Consider the following 22,522-nt stretch of genomic DNA (forward strand, 5'->3'; position numbering starts at 1 on the left):
AAGAACCCAAACAACTCAGCAGAAAAAAGCAAATAATATAATTTTTAAAATGGGCAAAAAGACCTGAATAGAGATTCCTAAAAAGTAGTGATTTTCAATTTATGTGCCATGAGAGGGTGTTAATTGTGCAAAGAAAATTTTTAAAAATCATTGATGAAATTATTTTCAAAATAAGTTCAAAGCATAGTAACTATATTAATTTGTTTTACTTTTTATTATCAACATAATTTAAATGTGCCATGGAAGTTTAACTATAGGTTCAAGTGTGCCATGAGATTATTAAAAAAAAAAAAAAAAAGGTTGAAAAAGACTGCTCACTGGAGACTGCCAGTGAGTACCTAAAGGAAAGTTCAATATCAGCAGTTGTCAGAGAGGAGGATGCTTACTAAGCTGGGAACCTGTGGTGTGAGGAAGCTGCACCTTGCATACCAGAGGCTTCTTGTCCTCCAGAAATGTAGAAAACACCTTTTTCTTGGCCAGAAAGTGCCTCTATACTCCCAGGAGAGAGTGTGACCCTGCAGTGTTTCCCAGAGAGTACTTATAATAATTTCCATTAAAGAAGGGGTCAGAAGCTCACCCCCAGCAACTTCATTTGCAGGATATGGAGCCTGAGATCAGTCCATTTGGCTGAGTGCTGGGGCCCAGCCTATGGGACAGCACATGTTCTGTGGCTCAAACAGCACCACCACCTGTTGTCACAACCCAGTCACCCTGTGGAGCTCAGTCTAGGTGAGGTCTCCCCAACACCATGTGCATTGAGGGTCCAGACTCTCAGCTCACAGCCTGAGCCAGGAAAACAGTTTCGGAGTTTTCACTGGGTAAGAAGGAGATCAGAGAGTGTGGGATGCCTGAGGCTGACCCCTGAGTAAAAGAGATGGAGCTGAAGAAGGCAGCAAGGGGCAAGCACATCCACCTGACATCCCTGTCCCAAGCAGCAAGGGGAGTTTGCAGCCCCCCACCCATAGAGACACACTTCACAACTGCTGAGTAACAGGGGCCTTTTAGCCTAGAGGAGTCACAGTCTACCTGGTCCTGGGGCGACCTTCTCAGATTGTCTGGCTTTGCTTGAAATCTTTACAAAAGGGATTGTTTCCAGAGGAGCTGGGAATGAAGAAAGAGAGAAGGGCAGACACCACCCTCACCTCTGTCCACGGTGCTGATTTCCAGAGGCTTGCCATTTCTTTTTTTTTTTTAATTGTTAAATCATAGCTGTGTACATTAGTGCAATCACCTGTACCCATTCTAAGATGCACCATAGATGTGGCCCCACCCATTACCCTCCCTCCACCACAACCTCCCCCCTCCCTTCCCCTTCCTTGGCCCTTTCCCCATAGTCTTGTGCTGTAGTTGGGTTATAGTCTTCATGTGAAATCTATAATTTAGCTTCATAGTAGGGCTGAGTACATTAGCTTCATAGTAGGGCTGAGTACATTGGATACTTTTTCTTCCATTCCTGAGATACTTTGCTAAGAAGAGTATGTTCCAGCTCCATCCATGTAAGCATGAAAAAGGTAAAGTCTCCATCTTTCTTTAAGGCTGCATAGTATTCCATGGTATACATGTACCACAATTTGCTAGTCCATTCGTGGGTCGATGGGCACCTGGGCTTCTTCCATGACTTAGCAATTATGAATTGGGCTGCAATAAACATTCTGGTACAGATGTCTTGTTATATTGTGACTTTTGGTCTTCTGGGTATAAACCTAGTAAAGGAATTATAGGATCAAATGGCAGGTCTATTTTTAGGTCTCTAAGTATTTCTTGAGAACCGTTTCTTGGTTCTCATTTCTATGACCCATCTATCCTTCAGCACAAGGTTATTTAGCTTCCATGTTTCTGTATGAGTATGCAGATTCCTGTTGTTATTGAGTTCAACTTTTATTCCATAGTGGTCTGAGAAGATGCAAGGAATAATTTCTATTTTTTTAAATTTGCTGAGGTTAGACTTATGACCTAGGATGTGATTGATTTTGGAGTATGTTCCATGGGCTGATGAGAAGAATGTGTATTCGGTTTTGTTGGGATGAAATGTTCTGTAGATGTCTGTTAAGTCTAGATGTTGAATGATTGTTTAAATCTACAATTTCTTTGCTTAGCTTCTTTTTGGAGGATCTATCCAGCACTGATAACAGGGTGTTAAAAACTCTGACTACTATGGAACTGGAGGAAATCAAGTTGCTCATGTCTGTTAGAGTTTCTCTTATAAATTGAGGTGCATTCTGGTTGGGTGCATAAATATTAATAATTGAAATCTCATCATATTGAGTATTACCTTTAACAAATATGAAGTGTCCATCCTTATCCTTCCTTATTTTGGTTGGTTTAAAGCCTATTGTATCTGCGAATACGATTGCCATGCCTGCTTTTTTCTGCTTTCCATTTGCCTGGAATATAGATGACCATCCCTTCACCTTGAGTCTATATTTATCTTTTAAGGTAATATGAGATTCTTGTATGTAGCAGATATCTGGCCTGAGTTTTTTTATCCAGTCAGCCAACCTGTGCCTCTTTAGAGGACAATTTAAACCATTCACATTAATTGAGAATATTGATAAACCTTTCGAATGTCCGGTGGACATTTTTAATCCTTTTGCGAGTGTGGAAGTTGGAATTTGATCAAAAGTTTCTGGGTGAGTTTATTTTTGTGGTAGAGGATTATGCTGGTCTTCATGGAGGATAGGTCTGAGAATATCCTGGAGAGCACGTTTAGTTATGGCAAATTTCTTCAACATGTGAATGTCATTAAAGTATTTGATTTCTCCATCATAAATGAAACTCAGTTTAGCTGGATACAGGATCCTGGGTTGAAAGTTATTTTGTTTTAGGAGGTTAAAAGTCGATCACCATCCTCTTCTAGCTTGAGCAGAAAGATCTACAGTTATTCTAATACTCTTCCCCTTGTAGGTTATGGTTTTCTTATGTCTGGCTGCTCAGAATTTTCCCCTTCATATTAACTTTAGTGAAATTGATTATGATGTGTCTGGGGGATGTCATATTCAGGTTGAGTTGTGCTGGAGTTCTGATAATGTCTGCTATCTGAATTTCAGAATCTCTTGGCATGTCTGGAAAGTTCACTTTCATAATCTCATGAAGAAGAGACTCTGTGCCTTGTGAATCTACTTTGTCATTTTCAGGGATCCCTCTAAGGTGAATATTTCTTTTCTTTGAATTATCCCAGAGCTCTCTGAGAGAATGATCTGTTTTAGCCCTTCATTTTTCTTCCTCTTTGAAAGTTTAGGAGCATTCGAAAGCTTTGTCTTCAATGTCAGAAATCCTTTCTTCTGCTTGCTCCATTCTGTTACTGAGGGATTCTACTGTGTTTCTCAGATCTTTGAGGGCTTCAACTTCTTGTCTCAATGTGTCAAAATCTTTGGTCATTTGGTCTTTGAATTCGTTGAATTCTTGAGACATCTTTTGGATTGCTGCTTGGAATTCTAATTTGATCTCATTTGCTATCCAGATTCTGAATTCAGTTTCTGACATCTCAGCCATTTGTTTATGCATGGGATCTTGTACTATGTCTTCCCCATTGATCCTTGGGGGAGTTGATCTACTCTGATTATTCATATTGCCAGAGTTTTTCCATTGATTCCGCCTCATGATTGTTTTTCACCATTTCCTCTGGCCGTCCTCAGAGTTGGGGTGGTATCTCTCTGAGATTACACCACAGCAGGATTACTCTATTATTGCTGGATATTTGTAGGGAGTGACCCTGTGTAGCTCCTCTGAGACTGCCCCAGTGAGGGAGTTCTAGCTATAGGATCAGCTCTGGAATGTGGCACACCCGGATCCAGCAACCGGGCAGGGAATGGTGCACACGGTTCTGGGAGTGTCTGGCACCTGTTGACTTTGGCACAGAGAACTCAAGATTCCAGCAGTCTTCTCTGGCCAGGAGGAGAGCTCCACGCATAGGCAGGGAGGGCTCCAGAGGGAAGGCATAGGTCGCGCGGCTACCAGAGTCCCTGGCTAGATGGGCGGGCTGGTGCAGAGGCAGGGAGGGAGGTCGCGGGTTGTGTGGCTCCTGGAGTCCCTGGCTGGGGAGGGTGCAGGTCACTGGCTCTCGTGGGAGGAGTCCCCTGGCCATGGTGGGCACAGGTCGCTGCTCATGCAGGCGCTGGGTCATGCGAGTGCCAGTGAAGTCCGTAGCATGGGGGTGCGAAGGGGCAAGGGGGGACTTCGCTTGGCCCCTGGAGTATGTTGCTAGGGGATCACTTGGTCTGGCAGACAGGGAGGGGAAGCACTGCTGAAGAACCTCTTCCCTCAGTCTCAGCAGAGGTTAGGCTTCTGGTTCATTGGGTAAGCGGGGAAGGGTTTACTGGAAGTTCCAAATGCCAGGGAAGACTTTAGATCAGTCTTTCTGCCTAGTGAGAGAGTGTTCAGAGTCACAGCAGGGTCCCTCTGAGGAAGTAGTCCCCACTTCCCACAGCACTCACCCGTGGGGTGAGACAAGAGGTCCACAGTTCACCATTTGTCTGTAGAAAACCCACAGCAGCAAATGAAGAGAAAAAAGAAAAGAGACAGAAGAACAAAAAGGCAACAGCTTTTTTCGGGGAGGGGATGGACCCTTTTCCTTTCAGATGAATTTTGTACCTGAAGCTTGGTTTGTTTTTTGTTTTTTGTTTTTTTTTGTGGTTTTTGGCCGGGGCTGGGTTTGAACCCGCCACCTCCGGCATATGGGACCGGCGCCCTACTCCTTGAGCCACAGGCGCTGCCCTGAAGCTTGGTTTCTTGAGTCACAGTTTGCCTCAGCAGAGGTGACCTGTGGTTATCATTTTTTTTTTTTAAATCAGATCAAGGTTTTATTTTTTTTTTTGAAGTTGGTAACTTCATTCATATTTTAATGCATTTAGGTAGAAGGCCATTTAACTTAAATTAGACTATTAATGAAATATAAAATGAATCTTCCTTTAGTTAACAACTTGTATGTTTGCATAAGTAGCATTTTCTTTTTTTTTTCTTTTTTTTTTTCTTTTTTTTTTTTATTAAATCATAGCTGTGTACACAGCTGGGCTCCCAATCTTCAGCTTAATTGGGCTGTTTTTGGACGCTATCTTCCCTTTTGGAGAGGAGCCTCTTTTGGAAGCTGCTTGCAGTCAGCCATCTTTCCAGGTCCCCTTGGTGAACTGATTTTATAGATGTGTGTATGTTGAACCAACCTTGCATCTCTGGGTGAAGCCTACTTGGTTGTGATGAATAATGTTTTGATGTGCAGCTCGATTTGGTTTGCTAAAATTTTATTGAGAATTTTTCCATCTGAATTTATATTGGTCTGTAGTTTTCTTTTTTTCTTGCATCTTTTCCTCGCTTTGACATCAAGACAATATTTCCTTTGTAGAGTGCGTTGAGGAGGGTCCCTTCCTTCTCAGTGTTAAGGAATAATTTCTGCAATACAGGTACAAGTTCTCCTTTGCAGATTTGGAAGAATTCAGGTGTGAACTCATCTGGTCTGGGACTTTTTTTGTTGGAAGATTTTTATATTGTTGCTTCAATTCTGGTGCTTGTTATTGATCTATTTAGAAGTTCTATTTACTATTTCTGATTGAGTCTTGGGAGGTGGTGTGAATCCAAAAATTTGCTCCTTTCCTTCACATTTACATCTTTAAGAACATAGAGATTTTTATACTATTTAATGATGATGTTTTGTATTCCTGTGGTATCACTTACTTTTTTTTAATCTGCTGGGTTTGTGATAGGTTTGCTATTCCCTTTACACTTCCTTGAGATGATTCATTAGATTGATGTTTTGTGATCTTTCTGTCTTTTGGATGTAGGCATTTAAGACTATGAATTTTTCTCTCGGGGCTGCTTTTGCAGTATCCCACAGATTTGATCACTTACACCCTCACTATCATTTAGTTCAAACCATATTTTGATTTCCATCTTTATCTCCTCCTTGGCCCAAGTATCAAAGGAAAAAAGTCATTTTATCATAAAGACGTTTGCATTCAAATGTTTATAGCAGCACAATTTACAATTGCAAACATGCAGAAGCAACTCAAGTGCCCACCAATATGTGAATGGATTAGTAAAATGTGGTATATGTACCACAGTAGTATATGTGGAATACTACCCATCCATAAAAAATGGTGACCTAGTATTTTGTATAATAATCTTGTTGGCATTGGAGACCATTCTCCTAAATGAAGTATCACAAAAATGGAAAATCAAATGCCACATGTACTCGATAGTAAATTGGAACTAGTTGATGAACACTTATGTGCCATATGGAAGCCGAATGCAATGGAATTCAAGTAGGGCAGAGGAAGAGGAGGAGATGGTTAGATTCACACCTAATGGGTACATCACACACTTTCTGGGTGAATTGTACACTTATTACTTTGGCTTAAAATATGCAACAACAAACTGTGTAAGCAAAATATGTATACCACATAATGTTCAAAAATTAAAAAAAAAATTATGAGATTCCACTTCATACCCATTAGGAAGGCTATTATCAAAAGATCAAAAGATAGTAAAAGTTGCTGAGAGTGGATAAAGGGGAACCATTGTATAGTTTTGGTGGGAATGTATGATAGTCTGATGTTCCATTTATATTCCTAGAAAACAGTATGGAAGTTTCTTAAAAATTAAAAATAGAAATCAATGACCCAGGAGTTCATCTTCTGGACATATAGTCAAAGGAAATAAACTAGTCATCTTGTAAAAAAAAATAAATAAAATTAAATTTCTGAGATAAATCAGGGGCTTGAACAAATATTTATAGATCCATATTTGCAAAGGCATTATTCAAAATAACCAAAGAAAGGGAAAAATTCAAATATTAAATTGATCCAGCTTCCCTGCCACATGGTTTCCACTCTCCCCAACTCAATATCTGCATAGGGTCATACCCAACAAAGAAAGGTCCAATGCAAGCTTCACATGACAGTTCTGTGGTACATCTGTTTCACATACTCATTGGGGAGGTGCCTCAATGGCTGATGATGGGCCTGGTCAGTAAACAGAGACATTCCTGGGCCAGCCTATAAACACCTGACATGGGGAGCCACAGCTTCCAGCCCAAGCCCATAGCCCTGCACTCTTCCTGCCTGTGAGGTCCCTGGAGTTCTTCTTTTGGCCCACACAGAGGTGAAAAGCTCCACCTTAGTAACCCCTGCATGGTCCCAGAAACTACTGGACACTCAGTTTTTTTGTCTGTGGTCTTTCTTATGCTTTCCTATTTCAGAAAATTTTCTGGAGTTTTCTTTTTTTAATTTACTGTTGGGAATTCATTGAGGTACAAGAAATCTGGTTACACTGATTGCATTTGTTAGGTAAAGTCCCTCTTACAATGGTATCTTGCCCCCAAAGGCTGGGGCACACATCAAGGCCCCACCCCTCTCCCTCCTTCCCTCTCTCTGCCCTTCCTTTCCCCACCCCTCCCTCCTTCTCTCTCTGCTCTCCCCTTCCCCCACCCCCAACATGTCATTAACTGTCATTAATTTTCCTCATATCAAAATTGAGTACATAGGATTCATGCTTCTCCATTCTTGTTATGCTTTACAAAGAATAATGGGTTCCACTTCCATCCAGGTTAATACAAAGGCTATAAAGTCTCCATTTTTTAAATTGCTGAATAATATTCCGTGGTGTACATATACCACAGCTTGTTACTCCATTCCTGGGTTGGTGGGCATTTAGGCTGTTTTCACATTTTGGAAATTGTGCCAAAAATGCAATAAATAGTCTAGTGCAAGAGTCCTTATGATAAAAGGACTTTTTACCTTCTGGGTCGATGCCCAGTAATGGAATTGCAGGATCAAAAGGAAGATCTAGCTTGAGTTCTTTGAGGTTTCTCCATACTTCATTCCAAAAAGGTTATATTAGTTTACAGTCCCACCAGCAGTGTAAAAGTGTTCCCTTCTCTCCACATCCACACCAGCATCTGCAGTTTTGAGATTTTGTAATGTGGGCCATTCTTGCTGGGGTTAGATGGTGTCTCAGGGTGGTTTTGATTTGCATTTCTCTAATAATTAGAGATGATGAACATTTTTTCATATGTTTGTTAACCCTTCATCTGTCCTCTTTAGAGAAGGTTCTATTCGTGTCTCTTGCCCATTGAAATATGGGTTTGTTGGCTTTTTTCATGTGGATTAATTTGAGTTCTCTACAGATCCTAGTTATCAAGCTTTTGTCTGATTCAAAATATGCAAATATCCTTTACCATTGTTTAGGTTGTTGATTTGCTTTGGTGGTTGTCTCCTTAGCTGTACAGAAGCTTTTCAGTTTAATGAAGTCCCATTTGTTTATTTTTGTTGTTGTTGCAATTGCCATGGCAATCTTCTTTGTGAAGTCTTTCCCTAGGCCAATATCTTCCAGTGTTTTTCGTATGCTTTCTTTGAGGATTTTTATTGTTTCATGCCTTAAATTTAAGTTCTTTACCCATCTTGAATCAATTTTTGTGAGTAGAGAAAGATGTGAGTCCAGTTTCAGTCTTTTGCATGTGGATATCCAGTTCTCCCAGCACCATTTATTGAATAGTGAGTCTTTCCTCCAAGGCATATTCTTGTTTGTTTTATCGAAGATTAGGTGGTTGTAAGATGTTAGTTTCATTTCCTGGTTTTCTATTCAGTTCCAAATGTCTATGTCTCTATTTTTATGCCAGTACCATGCTGTCTTGACTACTATGGCTTTGTAGTACAGCCTAAACTCTGGTATGGTTATGCCCCCAGCTTTATTTTTATTACTAAGAACTGCCTTAGCTATACAGTTGTTGTTTTTTCTGATTCCATACAAACGCAGAATCATTTTTTCCAAATCTTGAAAATACAATGTTGGTATCTTAATAGGGATGGCATTGAATAGGTAGATTGCTTAGGGAAGTATAGACATTTTAACAATGTTGATTCTTCCCATCCATGAGCATGGTATGTTCTTTCATTTGTTAATATCCTCTGCTATTTCCTTTCTGAGGATTTCATAATTTTTTTATAGAGGTCCTTCACCTCCTTTGTTAGGTATATTCCTAGGTATTTCATTTTCTTTGAAGCTATGGTGAAGGGAGTTGTGTCCTTAATTAGCCTTTCATCTTGACTGTTATTGGTGTATACAAAGGCAACTGACTAGTGGACACTGATTTTATATCCTGAGACATTACTGTATTTTTTGATGACTTCTAAGAGTCTTGTGGTTGAGTCTTTGGGGTTCTCTAAGTATAAGATCATATTGTCAGCAAAGAGGGAGAGTTTGACCTCCTCTGCTCCCATTTGGATTCCCTTTAATTCCTTGTCTTGCCTACTTGTATTGACTAGAACTTCCAGCACTATGTTGAATAGTAATGGTGACAGAGGACAACCTGGTCTGGTTCCAGTTCTAAGAGGAAAAGCTTTCAGTTTTACTCCATTCAATAAAATATTAGCTGTGTGTTTGTCATCAGTTTCAGAAATGTGCCACCTATGCCTATACTCTTCAGTGTTCTAAGAGTTCTAAGGATTTTATCGAATGCTTTTCTTGCATCTGTTGAGAGGATCATATGGTCTTTGTTTATGCTTCTGTTAATATGTTGGATAACGTTTATGGACTTGCATCCCTGGGATGAACCTACTTCATCATGATGTGTGACTTTTTTAATGATAAGTTGCAATCTATTGGCTAGGATTTTGTTGAGAATTTTTTCATCTGTATTCATTAGTGAAATTGGTCTGAAATTCTCCTTTTTAGTTGGATCTTTTCCTGGTTTTGGTATCAGGGTGATGTTTGCTTCGTAGACTGTGTTGGGAAAGATTCCTTCCTCCTCAATTTTTTGGAATAATATCAGCAGTACAGGAATAAGCTTTTCCTTGAAGTTTTGATAGAATCCTCGTGTGAAGCCATCCAGATGAGGGCAGTTTTTTTGTTGGAATCTTTTTTATTGTTTCTCTAATCTCAATGCTTTAAATTGATCTGTTCAGGAGCTCTTTTTCTTCCTGGCTAACTCTAGGGAGAGGGCGTGATTCCAAACTTGATCCATTTCCTTCACATTGTCAAATTTCTGGGCATAGAATGTGGTAGTATTCAGAGATGATCTCTTGTACCTATGTGGCATCAGTTGCAATTTCCCCTTTATCATTTCTGATTTAGGTTACTACAGATTTTACTTTTCTATTTCTAGTTAGTCTGGACAAAGGTTTATTTATTTTATTTATTTTTTCAAAAAACCAACTCCTTGTTTCACTGATTTTCTGAATGATTCTTTTGTTTTCAATTTCATTCATCTCTGATTTAATTTTGGATATTTCTTTCTTCTGCTGGGTTTAGGCTGAGATTGTTCTTCCTTTCCAATTCCATAAAATGGCTTGTGAATTTGTTGATGCACTCTCTTTCCATTTTTCAAATGTAGGCATCGAAAGCAATAAATTTTCCTCTCAAAACTGCTTTTGCAGTATTGCACAGGTTTCGGTAGCTTGTGTCTTCATTGTTCTTATGCTCAAGGAAGTTATTTATTTTATTTCTTCCTGCACCCAACTGTCATTCAACAGAAGGTTGTTTAATTTCTATGCCTTTGTGTATTGAAGGTTTTTGTTGGAGGCGACTTCCACCTTTAGTGCCTTGTGGTCTGAAAAGATACAGGGTAAAATTTTAATTCTTTTGATTCTGTTGAGGTTTGTTTTGTGTCCTAGAATATAATCAATTTAGGAGAATGTTCCATGAGTGGATGAGAAGAATGTATATTTTTTATCTCTGGGATGGAGTTCTATATGTGTCTATCAAGCACAGTTGTTCGAGGGTCTCATTTAAGTCCCTTATATCTTTGTATAATTTCTGTTTAGAGGATCTGTCCAGCTCTGTAAGAGGAGTGTGAAAGTCCCCTGTTATTATGTTATTATAGGATATCATATTGCTCAGACTGAGTAAGGTCTGTTTCAAGAATCTGGGAGCATTTAAATTGGGTGCATAAATATTTAGAATTGAAACATCTTCTTGTTGTATTTTTCCCTTGACCAATACAAAGTGACCATCTTTGTCTTTTTTGACTTCAGTTGCTTTAAATCCACATATATCTGAAAATAAGATTGCAACCCCTCTTTTCTTCTGAATTCCATTTGCCTGAAAAATTGTCTTCCAACCCTAAACTCAGAGTTTTAATTTGTCTTTTGAAGCTAGGTATGTTTCCTAAAGACAGCAAATGGATAGCTTGTGTTTTTTAACCCAGTCAGCCAATCAATGCCTCTTTAGTGGGGAATTCAAGCCATTAACATTTATTGAGAAAATTGATAAGTGTGATAGTGTTCTATTCATCTTATTTTGTGAAAGTCCATTGCTTAGTTTTATCTTTTGTATCAGTGTGGAAATTAGATTCTGTCCTTGCTTAGTTTTATCTTTTGCATCAGTGTGGAAATTAGATTCTGTCCTTCAGCAAATTACTTTGCTGTCGATCCATTGTGATGGTCAGTGTATAGAACAGGTTGAAGTATTTCCTGTAGAGCTGGTTTTGTTGTGGCAAATTTCCTCAATGTTTGTATATCCGTAAATGATTTGATTTCTCTATCAATTTTAAAGCTTAGCTTAGTAGGATATAGAATTCTGGGCTGGAAGTTATTCTGTTTAAGTAGATTAAAGGTAGATGACCATTGTCTTCTTGCTTGGAAAGTTTCATTAGAGAAGTCTAGAGTCACTCTAATGGATTTTCCCCTGTCCGTCAACTGTTGCTTACTCCTGGAAGCTTGCAGAATCTTTTATTTTGTCTTGACTTTGGACAGGTTCATCACAATGTGTCTTGGAGAAGCTTGGTTTGAATTGAGGTGACCTGGGTCTGATATCCCTCTGAAATGAATGTGTCAGAATCTTCAGTGATATTTGGGAAATTTTCATTTATAATATTCTCTAGTATGGCTTCCATTCCTCTGGGCCATTCTTCTTCCCCTTCTGGGATTCCTATAACTCATATGTTTGAACGCTTCATAAAGTCCCATAATTTTGTCAGTGAATATTCTGCTTTCTCTCTCTTCTTTTCTGCCTCTTTAACTATCTGAGTTATCTCAAAAGGTAGTTGTCCTCTACCTCTGAGATTCTTTCTTCTGCATGGTCTAATCTGTTGTTGATACTTTCTATTGCATCTTTAATTGACAGCTTCTTTTTCTTCAGCTCTGCTGTATCCTTTCTATGTCCTTCATATCATTCATCTCTTACTAGATTCTGTTTTTGAATTTCCTTTTTGTTATTTTCCATTTTATCAGCAATTTCATTCATTGTTTCCATCATTTCCTTCATTAATTTCATCATTTGTATTCCAAATTCCCTTTCTGTCATTTCTAACATTTCTTTATAGGTTGAATCCTTTGTAGTAGCTACCTCACAATTTCTTGTGGGGGGTTGCTCTGGACTGGCTTTTCATGTTGCCAGGATTTTTCTGCTGATTCTTCCTCATGACTGATTTCTTGTATCTGTTTCCTTGCCCTAATTTTTCTTTCACTTCCTCTTGCTCTTTAAGTTTCTGTGCCTGTGGACTAGGGTTTCAATGAGTTCTTTTGGTACAGGACCAGAAGGATGAGAAGATTGAACAGCAAGAAGGGAAAAAGAAAAGAAAAACAAGAAAGGAGAGGGATGGGTAAAAGGGAATATTGACAAAAAGAAAAGAGGCACAGAAAGAGGGAGACAGGAGAAATATAGGTGTATGTACAGTATGGTACTTTGAGCCAACCTTAAAAACCCCCAACCTCTGGGGGAGCTGGGTTGGTTGGTTCCCTTGAGGTCAGCAGCTCTTTGCTAACCTGTTCAGGCACAGTACCCCACCTCCACCAAATAGACAGGAAAGAAAAAAATGTTATAAATCAAACCAAAACAAGCAAACTGAAAACTTTATGGGATAAAATTGGGGGGAAAACCAAATAATAAGGGTAGAAACACTAGCAAAAAATGAAATTCTAATTGTTAAAAAAGGCAACAATGAAAAATTACATGTAAACTAGAAAAATGAAGAAATAAAAGAAAAAAAAGAAAAGAAAAATCTATAGGGAAAATGTTGAAATTAAAAACAAAGCAAAACAAAACAAAGCAGTATATGTATCTTGCTGAATATTGTCTGGGCAACAGGTGATCTTCTGGGGTATGAGATGTTAATCACAATGCTGATATGGCTGTATGAGTTGGAGACTGGAGGCCTCTGCTGATTTCTAAAAGCCCGCAGGATGGAGAGCCTAAATCTCTCCTCAGGCCACTTAAAAAGCACTTTAAACTGATAACCCTGGACAAGCAGAAGCTTTCCCAGGAAAGCACTTGTCGCTGGGATCACTCCTGAAGTGGATCCTGGCCATCCACTTACCCAGTGTGCCAAAACTGGTCTCACTCTATGCCCCTGAAGGCTAAGGCTCTAAGGCATCTCAGTTCCCAGCGTTAGGCTGCTCAGTCACTAGATTACTCACAAACCCTCCATCCTTGCTCTGTAACCCCGAGGGCAGAGCTTGCCAGGTCAGTTCTCCCACAATGGCTCCATGCAGCCAATAGCTGAACACTATTAGCTCTGTCTGGCTCAGTGGCTCAGTCTGGGGCCCTAGACAATGCTTAAAGTCCTCCACACTCTTGCCCATGTTCTCCCAAGGTAGTTCAACTGAGTGCCAACTCCAAAAAAAAAAAAAAAAAAAACAGCTCACAGGTAAGGCCTTTCCAGTTTGCAATCTCACTGCTACTGTATGTACAGCTGCTGGTGGGATTAGACCAAACAAACACATCCAAACACTTGCCAGTTCTCCACTGCTTTTGTCCTCCTCATGGGGTCCAGAAGTCTCTTGCTGACTCCCTGTGTCCCCAAAGGTATGTTTCTGGGCAGATTCCACCAGCCAGAGATGCCTGGCGTCTTCTCTCCCCAGACTCACCATGCCCAGTTGCAAGGAAGCTATTAATCGGCTGCCATCTTGATCCTCCTAAGTTGAACAGCAGCTCGGGTTGGTCACGCCATCAGGTGCCAGCTGTTGTTGGCACTGACCTTCACCGCCAAAGCTGTACCTGAGGCTGTGGCCACCATGATCCTGTGTTTGGAGTTTTATATATATATATATATATATATGTGTGTGTGTGTGTATTTCCTTAGTTTATTTATTTATTTATTATTAAATCATAAACACATAGATCATGTATACATTAATGCATGTATGGGGTACAATGTGCTGATTTCATATAGAATTAGGAGTGTTTACATCACACTGGTTAATATAAACCTCATCTTCTTTACTTAATTATTGTGTTAAGACATTTATACTCTATACTTAATAAATCCAAAAAGTACCCTTGCATTATGCACCATAGGTCTGATCCCACCATAAACCCTGCCGCCCCTGAAATCCCCCCTCCCTTCCCTTCTCCCCCTCCCTCCTTCATCCTGGGCCATAGTTGTGAGCTATTCTTCATATGAAAGTGTGAGTGATTGTAGATTGCATTCATAATAGTACTGAGTACAAAAACCTCGAATAGCCAAGACATTATTCAGAAATAAAAACAAATCAGGAAGAATCATGCTACCAGACTTCAAACTATACTATAAATCTATAGTGATCAAAACAGCATGGTATTGGCACAAAAATAGAGAGGTAAATGTATGTAACAGAATAGAGAACCAAGAGACGAACTCAGAAATTTTTCATTTAACTTTTTCTGTATGAGGCCAGGGCTACAAGTTTCAGAAATCTGCTAAGCCCCATTACTCAATGTTAAGAACAGAGTGGGTGTGTCGATCCTCCCCCTTGACCATGGAGCCAGATGCCAGGATCCTCTTCAGCCCCAACCTATCATGTCTTAAACTGGTCTGTAAATAACTATGAATGGGCCCCTTCCATCTTCCAGTCACCCCTGACCCCCATAAGGTATGGGGTTTATAGCAACAGGCTACAAAGACCAAGGCTTGGAGATGGGACATTAATGCCCAAAGTCACTCATGATACTGTTCATGACTGAAATAAATATCAATTCCCCATCCAAAACCTTCAATCAGATATTCAAATAAGCAATTGTTCCCAAAAAGCCTTGGACACAGACTGAGATGCAGAGGGAGGCACAAAGGAACAGTGGACCCTAAGTACATAGGAGACTAAGACTCTTGTCCACAGGGAGGTGGAGCTTGAAGCTATTGCAAAATGAAACAGGAAGTAGAAGAACAGGACTGCCGGCTACAAAGAAAATCCACCTTCCAGGGGAAAGAAAGGGGTGTATTTTCTTCTCTTATTCTGTGTGTGCCCTTTGTGCTCCTGGCCACACTGTGAGCTGCACTGTCACATGTTCATGGGTCTCTGCTGGTCTGAGTCAGCTGAGGACATGAATCTGCCCCTTCGCTGAAGCATCTCCAGTGCGGGTGGGATGACTGATCATGGTGAGGACTCCACCACATTGTGCGGAAGGATGGGCTGAAGGAGGGAGGAGACCCACAGAGGCTCTGAGCTGGGAGAGGCCCTGCTCACTTTCACCTATGAGGGACTGATACAGAAGCTACAAAGTCCATTTGCTGCTGTATCCTGGCCCTCAGTGAGTTAAGGACACATGAGGCAGATGGTGGCTGTGAGTCAGGGAGACCCTCTTTCTGTTAAGTGTCTGCAGAGAGCCTGGTGCTCACCCCAGCCCTCACCCTGAGGAAATGAAAACCACGCTCCTGGGAAGGGTTGAGTTCCCCTTGCTGTGGGGGTTCAGATGTGACAGCACCATGTCAGAAAGGCCCCAGAGTACAACTAGCCACATCCTGTGTGTCTGTGTGTCCTGAAGGCACCTTGGTCTCCTCCATCTGCACAGCTGGCACAAGTGGTGGGAGACTCCATGACCCCCACCCTCATAACCCTGCTCTGCTTTGGTGAGATGTGGGGACAGACAGAGGAGACCCTATTCCGGGAGGGAGAGACCCACCCACAGCCAGGCCCTGCTCTATCAGGAGACCCCAGGGACTCAGGAGGCTCCTGGGGAGGTGGGCGGTGGGGGGGAGGATATGCTCACCCTTCGGGTGACAAATCTCTCACTGAGAACTCTCTTTCAGGGATGAGTCTTGGGCCCAGGACCCATGTACAGGCAGGTGAGTCTGTCCCCAGATGTCCCAAGTCACTTCTCCTCAGTGGGGACAAGAAGACACCCCTGGGCAGCTGAGAATGGGGAACAGGAGCCCTGAGCTGATTGGGGGGGACATCTGGAGAGTCGGGCTCAGAACTGGGATCAGTGGGGTGGGAGGTGACTGGGGACCCAGCTTCTGATTTCCTAACAGGAACCCTCCCCAGACCCACCATCTGGGCTGAACCAGACTCTGTGATAACCTGGGGAAGCCCTGTGACCATCTGGTGTCAGAGACATTGGATGCCCAGGAATACCAACTGGAAAAACAGGGAAGCTTCTGGGACAGAAATAAACACTGGAACCTGGGAACAAGGCCAAGTTCAATATCCAGTATATGACAGAGCACTATGCAATGGGATATCGCTGTTACTATCGCAGCCCTGCTGGATGGTCAGACCATAGTGACACCCTGGAGCTCGTGGTGACAGGTAAGAGGACACCTGGGGCTCCCAGCTTCAAGCTTTGCCCTCAGGAATGGGTCTACTCTCAGGGGTGTCTCCCTCTCATAGTCCAACCCGAGGATGATGTGGGAGGTGTGATCCCCATTTAACACTGCTGCCTCCTCCTGTCCTAGGAGTTTACAGCAAACCCACCCTCTCATCCCTGAAGAGCCCTGTGGTGACCTCAGGGGGAAATATGACCCTCCAGTGTGGGTCACAGGTGGGATTTGCCAGGTTTACTTTGACCAAGGAAGAAGACAAAAGCTTTCCTGGACACTGGACTCACAGCCTCCCTCCAATGGGAAGTTCCAGGCCCTGTTTTCTGTGGGCCCCGTGATCCCTGGGCACAGGTGGATGTTCAGATGCTATGGCTATTACAGGAACAACTCCCAGGTGTGGTCAGAACCCAGTGACCCCCTGGAGCTCCTGGTCTCAGGTGAGGAGGTTTCATAACATGCTATTCATGTTTTGAAACCCAAAATATGTCATAGTGAGTCTTGCTTTCAGGAACCCCAGGATGGTAGTGTAGGGTGAGGGATCAAGGACTCTGGAGCCAGAGACCCCAAGAGAGAGACGGTGAGACCTGCAGGGACAGGACAGGACACTGAGAAGTTGGCAAGGGCCAGACCCTGCAGCTCACGGCCTGTTCTTCCCCCCTAGGTGTGTCTAGGAAGCCCTCCCTCCTCACCCTGCAGGGCCATGTCATGGCCCCTGGACAGAACCTGACCCTCCAGTGTTGCTCTGATGTCGGCTATGACAGATTCACTCTGTCCCAGGATGAGTGACGTGTCCTCACCGAGCTCCCTGGATGGCAGCCCCAGGCTGGACTCTCTCAGGCCAACTTCCCCCTGGGCCCTGTGAGGGGATCCCACGGGAGTCAGTACAGATGCTACGGTGGATACAACCTCTCCTCTGAGTGGTCAGCCCCCAGTGACCCCCTGGACATCCTGATCTCAGGTGAGGAGCCTAGTGGGTTGTCAGGGACCCAGATACTGCACAGTCCTTTTGGGGGGGAGGAGAAAGGGGCAGGAGAAAGAGGTGGGGGTCTCAGGGAGGGGGAGGGGGAGAGACACAGAGGTAAGTGGGGAGAAGGAGACTCAGACACAGAGATAGGGACACTGAAGGTGTTCAGAGAGAGGCCCAGGGAGGTGTCACCTCAGACAAAGTTAGGGGGCCACCCTCACCCCTCCTTCCACTTTCTCTAGGACAGCTCTTTTACAGACCCTTCATCTCCGTGCAGCTGGGCCCCACAGTGGCCTCAGGAGAGGACGTGACCTTTGCGTGCCAGTCATGGAGCCCGACAGACACTTTCTTTCTGGCCAAGGAGGGAGCAGGAAATTGTCCCCTGCATCTCAGATCAAAGTCTAGATCTGGGCAGTTCCTGGCTGAATTCTCCTTGAGTTCTGTGAGCCCACACAGCCCTTCTCCTTACCTGTTGTCACTGCCCAGTGAACCCGTGGAGTTCATGGTCTCAGGTGAGGACTCCTGCCCCTGCCCTCTCTGAGATCAAAGGGTCAGCTCAGGGCCCTGCCCCAGGAGAGCTCTGGGACATTGAGGAATGAGGGGGTGAAGGGGGTAGGTCGCAGGGGAGGGTCCAGCCGAGATAGGAGGAAACAGAGGAGAACTCCCATCCCTGGACACTTTCCCCTAAAGTCTCAGTCAGGGTGCAGGGCAGGAAAAGTGGGATGAGATGTGGGTGAACCTCAGAGCAAAGTGACAAGACTGAGGGTAGAAGACAGAGGCCCCCACTCACCTACCTGCTGATGTCTTTATCTCAGAATCAGAACCTCTAGGTGTCCTAGTCCCTCAAAACCAGGTCCTGACCCCATGAGAGATGGAAGCTGTTATCCTGATCCCACAGAAACTTCCAGACTCATTTCAATCCTATTCCCAATATTGAGGTCGGGGTCTGCTCCCCAAAGGAACAGGGAGCAGGGTGGACTTTAGCAAGGGGCCCATGTGGCTTCTGGGGCTCTGAGGATGGAGCAGCTGTGACCCTCTGTGGGCATCAGAAGGGAGGGAGGTGTATGAGGTCCAAGCAGAGAGGAGGGGTCAGACCTGAAGGGAGGAGGAATTAGGTGTGTCCCCTCCCTGAACAGGACCCCAGGAGCCATCTCCACTCAATAGGAAGCCAGGAGCAGGGAGGGCACAGGGCAGGTGCTTAGTCTGGGTGTCAGGAGTGAGGGGCCCAGGAGGGGTAGAGTCTGTATTGGCTTCACCTCCCCTTGGGAGCAGGAACTTCTTTGTTTTATTATTAGTAGTATTAGATCATAGCTGTGTACAGTAATACGATCATGGGGCACCATACACTGGTTTTATAAACAGTTCGACACATTTTCATCACACTGGTTAACATAGCATTCCTGGCATTTTCTTAGTTACTATGTTAAGACAATCATATTCTGCATTCACTAAGTTTCACATATATCCTTGTGAAATGCACCACAGGTGTAATCCCACCAATCACCCTCCCTCTGCCCAACCTCCCAGGAGCAGGAACTTCTGAGAAAGCTTTATCCCCTCCTGCCCTGGGTTCCACATATGAATGAGGGGCAGCTGCTTGGGGGTGACCTCCAAACATCTCTCTTTCTGACCTGCTGGGACATCTGGGATGTAGCTCACCCTATACCTGATCCTGCCTCCAGCCCTCTCTGGGCCTGTCCTGCTCCTGCCATAACTGAGACTTGTCAGGGTTAAAAAGCTGCAGGAGACATGGGCAGGTGCATGAGGTTTTTACCCATCAGATCTGAACTCTCTGCCTAGTTAAGAGGAAGCCAGAATATTATGAAACAGGAAAGATTTACAAAATCCCACTGATCACGATCTCTCATGCCTCACATGACATCTGCCTGTTTACTGAATCCACACACTGCACAGCTCTGTCTGACTCCCAGGCCCCTGCCCTGTCTGGGAGGATGTGTGGTGAGGAGGAGGAGGATGGGCTGGGTCAGCAGAGTTTGGCATCCAGGCCTGATAGGAGACAGGATGATCTGGGGCAGGGGAGGTGGAGGACAGGCTGGCAACTTGGAGAGAGGACAGAAGGATGCCCCCTGAACAGCTCTTATTTCTCGTTTCTAAGAGCCCCTGGGATGGAGCCCCTAACCCACACCCAGGGAGGTCCCTGAGTCCTGTCAGGACAGGACTAGAAGCTGCGCAGGCCTTGGTGGGATCTGACAGTGGTGAGGGTCATCCCCACAGCGGACACTCCTTCAGACAGGGGCCCCAAAGGTTGTGGGTGCCACTGGGCATGGCCCTCCTGTGCTCATCTGGTGCCCTATCTGCTCAGGACACACCTGAGAGCAAGGAGGGGCATGCACCCCTGCTCACTAAGCCATTTGAGGTCACTGTGCAGCATGTCCTGTGTGGGAATCATTTCTACTCCTCACCTTTTCTGATCACTTGTCTAATGTTGTTTTCTCTTTTTCTGGTATTTTAAGAAAAAAATTTAGTATATATATAATATGAGATAGTATTATATATATGATATATAATTTATTATATATATAATATGATATAGTATTATATATAATTTAGTATATATATGATATATATAATTTAGTGTATATATAATATGATACATATATAATTTAGTATATATGTAATATGATATATGATTTCAAAATAAGTAATTCTAATCCTGTTTTCACTGGGACTTGATTTAATTTGTACATTTGCTTTGGAAAATATTTTCTTATTAATGTCAAGACTTCCTATCCTAACATTTAAAATGGAGGCTCATTACTGAATTTAAGAAGTATTTTTGAAATTTTATTCATAAAATTGTGTACATTTTTTCAAATGTAAAGAATTATCCAACTACTTTAATCACTTATAAAAGAGGTTTTGGTTCCTTTATATTTTCAAAGGGAGAGTTATACATAAATAAGAAAGCTATTGATTTGGCTATATTCATTTTATTTCGCATTAACTTACTACAGAATTTTTTTTTCTCAATGGGCAAGAGACATGAATAGAACTTTCTCTAAAGACGACAGACGAATGGCTAACAAACACATGAAAAAATGTTCATCATCTCTATATATTAGAGAAATGCAAATCGAAACAACCCTGAGATATCATCTAACCCCACTGAGAATGGCCCACATCACAAAATCTCAGAACTGCAGATGCTGGCGTGGATGTGGAGAGAAAGGAACACTTTTGCACTGCTGGTAGGACTGCAAACTAGTACAACCTTTTTGGAAGGAAGTCTGGAGAAACCTCAAAGCACTCAAGCTAGACCTCCCATTTGATCCTGCAATCCCATCACTGGGCATCTACCCAGAAGGGAAAAAAATCCTTTTATCATAAGGACACTTGTACTAGACTGTTTATTGCAGCTCAATTTACAATTGCCAAAATGTGGAAACAGCCTAAATGCCCACCAACCCAGGAATGGATTAACAAGCTGTGGTATATGTATACCATGGAATACTATTCAGCCATTTAAAAAAATGGAGACTTTACATCCTTCGTATTAACCTGGATGGAAGTGGAAGACATTATTCTTACTAAAGCATCACAAGAATGGAGAAGCATGAATCCTATGTACTCAATTTTGATATGAGGACAATTAATGACAATTAAGGTTATGGGGGGGGAAAACAGAAAGAGGGACGGAGGGAGGGGGGTAGGGCCTTGGTGTGTGTCACACTTTATGGGGGCGAGACATGATTGCAAGAGGGACTTTACCTAACAATTGCAATCAGTGTAACCTGGCTTATTGTACCCTCAATGAATCCCCAACAATAAAAAAAAAAAAAAAGAATTTGTTTTTCAATTAATTTCGTCTCTAATTTACTGACAAAATTTATATAAACCAAAAGAAAATAGAGACTTCTCTTCATTATTTCTAAATGCCATGCCAGTATTTCTCACTTCAAATAATAATAAGTACACATATTTATTTAAGAGTCTATAAATTACATGTGAATATATATGTACACATATCTACAAGTACATACATTCATGTTCATCCCTATGCTCAAGGTTTTTGATATGGTCTGTTTTGATCCTCCCACTTAGATTAATTCTTCATTAAAGCAGAATTATTAGTTGACGAGCCTGTGATACCAGCACCACTCAGAAAAAGCATACATGTATCTGTGCATGTGTCTATGTGTGCCTGTGTATGTATCACAGTCCAGTTATTCCAACATTGTAAAGAATTTAACAAAAGTTTAAAAGAGATGATGAGACCCCAGGTGACCTGGCTCAGGTGGGGAGAAGCGGAGGCAGCCCCAGACTTTCACCCTTTGTGCCTCTGACATCCAGGTGGCCTTGAGACCAACCCCTCATCCATGGAGTCTGGGTCCTCAGCTACTGACAGAAAGTCCATCTCTGGGGAAATTACCTGATTAATCTGGGCCCCAGACAGAGTAGAAAGCACACAGGGGCTCAGTGATTACTGTACTTTGGGCCACTTTCCTTCTGATCCTGAGATCACAGGGTCCAGTAAAATTCTGAGGTTGATCAAAAGCAAAATTTGAATTCAAAGAACACAGGGAGGCTAAAATAACTCAATGAAGAGACTAGAGGAACCCACTACAGCAAAGTGGATTTAATGAAAAACTGCTAAAAGTCATGTAAAGAGTCACATCATGAGTCATGAAGGGACACAGAATGTACAGCCCAGAGGAGAGGCCAGGCTCAGGGCACTTCATTCCCTTCCACTCCCCTCTGTTTTGATTCTCAGGAGCACCTGATACCACCAGTCCTTCACAGAACAAGTCAGACTCCAAACCTGGTGAGTGAGAGACACTCTTGGTCATGGGCTGGGCACAGAGGGTCCAGCCCTATCTAGGGCAGGATGGTGTCCTGGGGGAACATCCAGGGATCCTGATGACTTTGGTCTGCTCTGAGCCCTCTGATCTCTTGTCCCCAATCCCAGCCCCACACCCCCGAGATCACACCGCGGAGAATCTCATCCGCATGGGCATAGCTGGCTTGATCCTGGCAGCCCTCGGGATTCTGTTGTTTCAGGAGTGGCACAGCCAGAGAAGATTCCAAGATGTCACCAGGAGGTAACCCCAGAGAGAGCAAAGCACCATCCAGACCAGGAGAGCCTTGGAGGTAACTCTGAT

At 42.8% G+C, this 22,522-nt stretch overlaps 2 pseudogenes; both read left to right on the forward strand.

Moving 5' to 3' along the window:
• LOC128595681 (leukocyte immunoglobulin-like receptor subfamily A member 6) overlaps window positions 1–19,808 on the forward strand; it is an 84,439-nt pseudogene extending 64,631 nt beyond the window's left edge.
• Window positions 15,546–20,502, forward strand: LOC128595683 (leukocyte immunoglobulin-like receptor subfamily A member 4; annotated as a pseudogene).
• The last annotated feature ends 2,020 nt before the right edge of the window (window positions 20,503–22,522 follow it).

The sequence above is a fragment of the Nycticebus coucang genome, chromosome 10, assembly GCF_027406575.1.
Source record: "Nycticebus coucang isolate mNycCou1 chromosome 10, mNycCou1.pri, whole genome shotgun sequence".
Taxonomy (NCBI): Eukaryota; Metazoa; Chordata; class Mammalia; order Primates; family Lorisidae; genus Nycticebus; species Nycticebus coucang.